This window comes from Triturus cristatus, chromosome 8, assembly GCF_964204655.1.
Source record: "Triturus cristatus chromosome 8, aTriCri1.1, whole genome shotgun sequence".
Taxonomy (NCBI): domain Eukaryota; kingdom Metazoa; phylum Chordata; class Amphibia; order Caudata; family Salamandridae; genus Triturus; species Triturus cristatus.
In genome coordinates, this window is record NC_140591.1 from 1238749135 (window position 1) to 1238754627 (window position 5493).

At 51.9% G+C, this 5493-nt stretch overlaps 1 pseudogene; it reads right to left on the reverse strand.

The window, feature by feature from the left end:
* Positions 1-1366: 1366 nt before the first annotated feature.
* LOC146805651 (cadherin EGF LAG seven-pass G-type receptor 2 pseudogene) lies at positions 1367-5132 on the reverse strand (annotated as a pseudogene).
* Between the last annotated feature and the right edge of the window lie 361 nt (positions 5133-5493).

Genomic DNA, 5493 nt, shown 5'->3' on the forward strand with positions numbered 1-5493 from the left:
AGGCGGTAGACTTCATTCGCACTGAAAGCTCTGGCGGTTCCGCAGCATACGCGAAGCGGCATTTTCGTTGCTATGACAACAAAAGCTTCGCAAGATGACGCCGGACAGTCCACAGTCCGACGGCACACGCGAAGCGGCATTTTCGTTGCTATGACAACGAAACCTTAGCAAAATGACGTCGGACTGTCCACAGTCCGACGGACACGCGCATGCTGTTTGCTATGGACAAATGGCAACAGCAGCCATGTTTGTCCATGCAGACGCGTGCATGAAAGCCCTCGGCAGAATCGATTCCAAAAGGTACGCGCAATAGCGAGTGCAGCGCATGCGCTGCTTTCGCCAGGCGAGACCTAAAAAACGGAGTGAAACTCGTGTGTTTCTCAACTGTGATTTTGGAAAGATTCTGATACGTGGGGGTAAAGTTGGCAGGCACAGTACACTAACTCAAACCCGGAAATTTACTCCAATAAATAAAAATTGGGTTCGCTAGTAGTAGTATGAACGCGCCTGCCTGTAGCGAGGGTGCTGCTTGGGAATATTTGAGAACTACCCAGTGGGCTTTTATAAGAAAGGGATTAGAAATCTCATTCTCAAAAGGATTATTTAACTAAAGAAGATAAAACAAAAACAGAAGGCAAAATGCGTCCTAATGAGATGGTGCTTAACTCTTTAATGCAATTTAGTTTAATCACGACTTTTACTCCCAAAAATTATTTGCATAAAAGTATTAGATTTCAAAATTGTGAAATGACTTTCGAAAATCTAGGCTGGACAAAGAAATTCCCATCAAAAATCGTCGCTGAAGCTCTGCTTTTGTGTATAGGAAACGCTTCACCTTCTGACCTCGAAAGCGAATATGACTAGGCCCTAGCAAACATCCGGCCTACAGGATAATCGGCTCCCGTAGCCCCTCCCCCAGGCTAGCTCAGACTCAGCACATCTTTGGCACAGTTTATGTAGTGCAGTGCACTCAAGTGCATCTATGCACCTTCAACTCCGTGACTGCACTCTCAACACATTACCGTTTGGGATCATACACATCTCTTGGCTCCGATGCATTACCGTGCTCCTGTCAATCAATGCGAGTTCAGCCTCATTCTGGGGATGGTAATTGTGCACCCGGCAAATACCGATGCTGCAAAGCGCAGATTTTATCGCATGCGTAATTACCACACCAAGGGTCAGAGCGCAGTAAAACAAACAGAAACTGGCATGGAACAACTGGAAATCCTGCAAGCCAACTGTGAAAGCACCATAACAACACTCCGTCCTGAACCTGCTGGTGTGCTCCTAAGTACATTAGAGTACATTAAAGCTCATACAACATTGCCATCTAGCACACATGGCACCTTGATTCTGGTGCACCTCTATTCGACACACCAGTGTATCCGTAAACTGAAGTCCTATGATTGGTTATCAATCACCATGAGTGATCCGCGTGGGATGCTGGCACAGAGCACCTCTGTCCTGATATGAAACCATACTCTGCACAGTTCACCTGGCCACCTCAGAATACATAAGCGCCATGCACATTTAAAGCATGCATCAATGACTGACTTACCGGAGACGGACACCTTCATGACAGCTTCCTGGGGCCGGTTATTATCCATGGCCCGGCTCAAGCGGATCTCCCCGGTCATGTTGTTCAAAAGCACCACGTCCAGCTCGTTCCCCTGCTTGAAGTGGTAGACAAGGGAGTCGGACACGTCGTGGTCATGAGCGGGGATTCTGCCGATGACCCAGTTGGGGAAGGCGCAGGATCGGTTGCTGATGTAGTTGTTGAAGATGATCTGGAAGTTGCTGAGCACGGGCGGGTTATCGTTCAGGTACCGGAGACGCACGTGCACCGTGGCCCTGCTCACCAGCGGGGCTGATGTGGCCTGGACCACAATGATGTACTCAGACCTGGTCTCGTAGTCCAGGTCCAGCAGCGCAGTCAGCTCACCGGAAAAAATGTCCAGCTGAAACACCTCGGGGATGTTACCCTCCACTATCTGGTACATGATCTGGGCATTGGTGCCCTCGTCAGGGTCCATGGCTACAATCCGGGCCTCCACCAGGCCTATGGGGCTGTTCTCCTCCACATAAATATCAAACTCATCCTTCTCGAAGACAGGGGGGTTGTCACTCACATCCAGCACAGTCACTTGGACCACGACCCGGGTCTTCTGTGCTGGTATACCCTTGTCTACAGCAAAGGTCTTCAGCTGGTAGAAGGGCACGTTCTCCCTGTTCAGTCGCCGTAGTGTCCGTACAATGCCCGATGAGGACTCAATGATAAAGTCGCCTTCTCCATCATCTCCCCCCTGGAAGGTGTAGAAGACACGGCCATTCAAACCAGAGTCGCAGTCAGTGGCAGACACCTGCTGGACACTGGTGAAAGCCGGGACATCCTCGTACACAGAGCCCTGGTAACTATCGCTCAAGAACACAGGGGCATTGTCGTTGACATAGTTGACCAGGATCTCTAGATATGTGGTGTCAGACATTTGTGGGATGCCGTTGTCCCTGGCGGTGATGGCGAGTGTGTAGGACACCTGGTCTTCGTAGTCTAGATCCATCTGGGTAGTAACAGCACCAGTGTCAGCATCGATCTTAAACTGAGGAACACTGTCCTCCATAAAATGAGTGATCCTGGCATTCTCACCGGTGTCCTCGTCCATGGCACTGATAATCACTACGGTGGTACCCACAGGCCGATCCTCATTGACATTCACAGTATAGTGGGAACTCTGGAAGACAGGGCGATGGGTGTTGGCATCTGTGACATTGATGAAAGCCTGTGCTGTATCAAGGCGGGTCCCATCAGAGGCAGTGATGGTGTGGGTGTACTGCCGTTCTAGTTTGTAATCCAAAGGTAATGCCAGGGCGATGAGCCCCCCACCACTCTGGCTGGTGATGGTGAAACGGTTCCTTGTGTTACCACTGGAAATTTGATAGGTTATCACACTGTTGATATCTCTGTCTATAGCGGAGACGGTCAGAACGCTGGTATCCACTGCTGCATCCTCATTCAGTCTCATGTAGTACTCCTTTTGAGTGAACTCAGGATTATTGTCATTCACATCCAGAACTGTGATACTGATACTAGCTGATGAGGTCATGGGTGGGGTACCATGATCTGTTGCTTCAACCCCAAATGTATTGATATCCACAGTTTCCGGCTCCAGCTCCGAAGCAATCACTATCCAGCCTGTGTTGTTGTTGATCGAGAATGGAAAGTTGGAACCGGTGTCCACCAGGCTGTACTCTAGCCGGGAGTTCTCACCAGAATCAGCATCAATAGCCTGGATATGGATGACAGAATAGCCAATGGGTACATTCTCTAAGACGGTTGATTGGAAAGGGGTACTTACAAAGATTGGTGCATTGTCGTTCACATCCAAGATCTGGATTGTCACCAGACCACTGATGTTTGACAGTGGAGGCCTGCCACCATCCTGTGCTCGTATCCTGAGGGTATACTCCCGGGTCATCTCATAATCCAGTTGGCTGACCACATCAATGCTCCCAGACTGTGCATCAATATAAAACTGACCACGGGTGTTGCATCTCATGACACTGTAATGGACCACAGCATTGTTTCCCTTGTCCCGGTCTGTTGCTGTGACTTGCAGAACCTGGGTGCCAAGGGCCACGTCTTCTGGAACTTGGACCACACACATATCGCTTCTCACTGAACTGGGGGGCATTGTCGTTGTCATCCTCCACAGTGATCTGAATGTTAGCAGTGGAGCTGCGTGGACCAGGGTCCTTACCTTGGTCATTGGTTTCTACCAGCAGCTGATAGGAGTCCACTGTCTCTCTGTCTACTGTGCCTTTAGTTCTGATTACCCCAGACCGGGAGTCAATCTCAAACACCTCATTCAACCCATCATTGTTGAGGATCCGGTACAAGATGTTAGCATTGATGCTGGGGTCTCCGTCAGTGGCTCGGACAGTGAGCACCTCGTAGCCAATCTCCAAGTTCTCCCTGACGCTCTCTTTGTAATCCTGCTGCTCGAATAGCGGGTCATGGTCATTGGTGTCGCTCACCATGATAGTAAGGGTGGCCATGGCCGTACGCCGGGGAGTTTCATGGTCTACAGCAGTGACACGGAATACATGGCTGCTCTTGGTCTCGCGGTCCAATTCTTCAGCAGTGCTTACTGCCCCAGACTAGGAGTCGATGGCAAAAAGGTAGTTGGAACGGCTATCAAAAAGGGCACCCATGGAGTATTCTAGCCGGCCAGCCTCTCCTTCGTCAGGGGCTATGGCCTTTAGCACTATTACTGGTGTGCCCACTGGCTTGTTTTCAGGCACAGACACTTGGTAGGTAGGGGGCTGAAACTGGGGGCTACTGTTTACATTTCTTTTCTTGCTGTTGCTGCCCAGCATAGTTCTTGGACCCACCATCTTTTCCAACAACCTATCCAGACCCACCAGCCCCGGGGACATCAAACCTAACCTCCAGTGTATCTGAAAGCTGCCACCTGGAACTGGCAACCTCTTTCCCGAGACCTTAGGTTCCCCATTCCATGGGCACTGCTGGCAGCAAAGTTTTAAACGCAGAAGGTCATCTTGAAGATTAAGGCACACCTCCTTCCCTGTGACCAGCACCACATCCTGGCAAGAGAACCCTGGAGGTTCCCGCACTTCACAGCGAGGCTCACAATCTCCCCAGGGAGCGGGCACCAGTCGGCTGAGGGCAAGCAGCGGCACTCCAATGCCCAAACACAGCTGCTGATTCTTTATGGTGCCATCTCGGGGGACCAGCAGGGTTAGGATCTCAAGGTGCCGGGGTTGCGACCCACACCGGTCCTGCAAAGCACAACCCTCACCTGAAATCTGGAGGTGGGCAGAGATAAGGCTGCCAATGCCAGCTAAAGACGGCGCCTGTGGGATGCGCCCTTCCCGCAGCTCCAGCTCACACGGATGGATGGGGAGGCGATGCAGTGGAAATGATGGGGATTCTTGTGATGTCTTGTTGGAAGCTCTTCACTCAGAGGTGCGAGGGTGCAGGTGCCATTCCATGGCAGGAGGCTGATGTTCGGTCTCTGCTGCGTGAGGGTGGGCAGCGGGGGCGCCAGGAGCAGCAGCAGCAGCCAGAGCAGGAGCATGGAGGGCTGGCCCAAGGGGCCCGACACTGGCATCTCCCGCTCCACTTCTCCGAGCCACCTGCACACGGTTGCCCTAATGCGGTGGTATGCGGGGTCGGTCAGAGGAGGGCACTGCGTTTCTTTCTAGCTGGGGGGCCCCTCCTAAGCATGGTGCAGGGGTCTACGCAGGGCCTGTCTCCAGCAAAGCCTGTCCACAAGCAGAGAGATTCCCCAAGAGCTGTGGGGGCCTGACTACTTTTTCCCCCAAAACCAAACATCCCTCATCTTAGAGGCTGCTCACTTGCCCGCACCCAGACCGCAGTGCTACAGGGAAACTACCAGCCTGTAGGGTACCACATGCAACCATAGGGCGATCTGGCACTCCGCACCACAGGAAGGCGTACCGATCTATAAC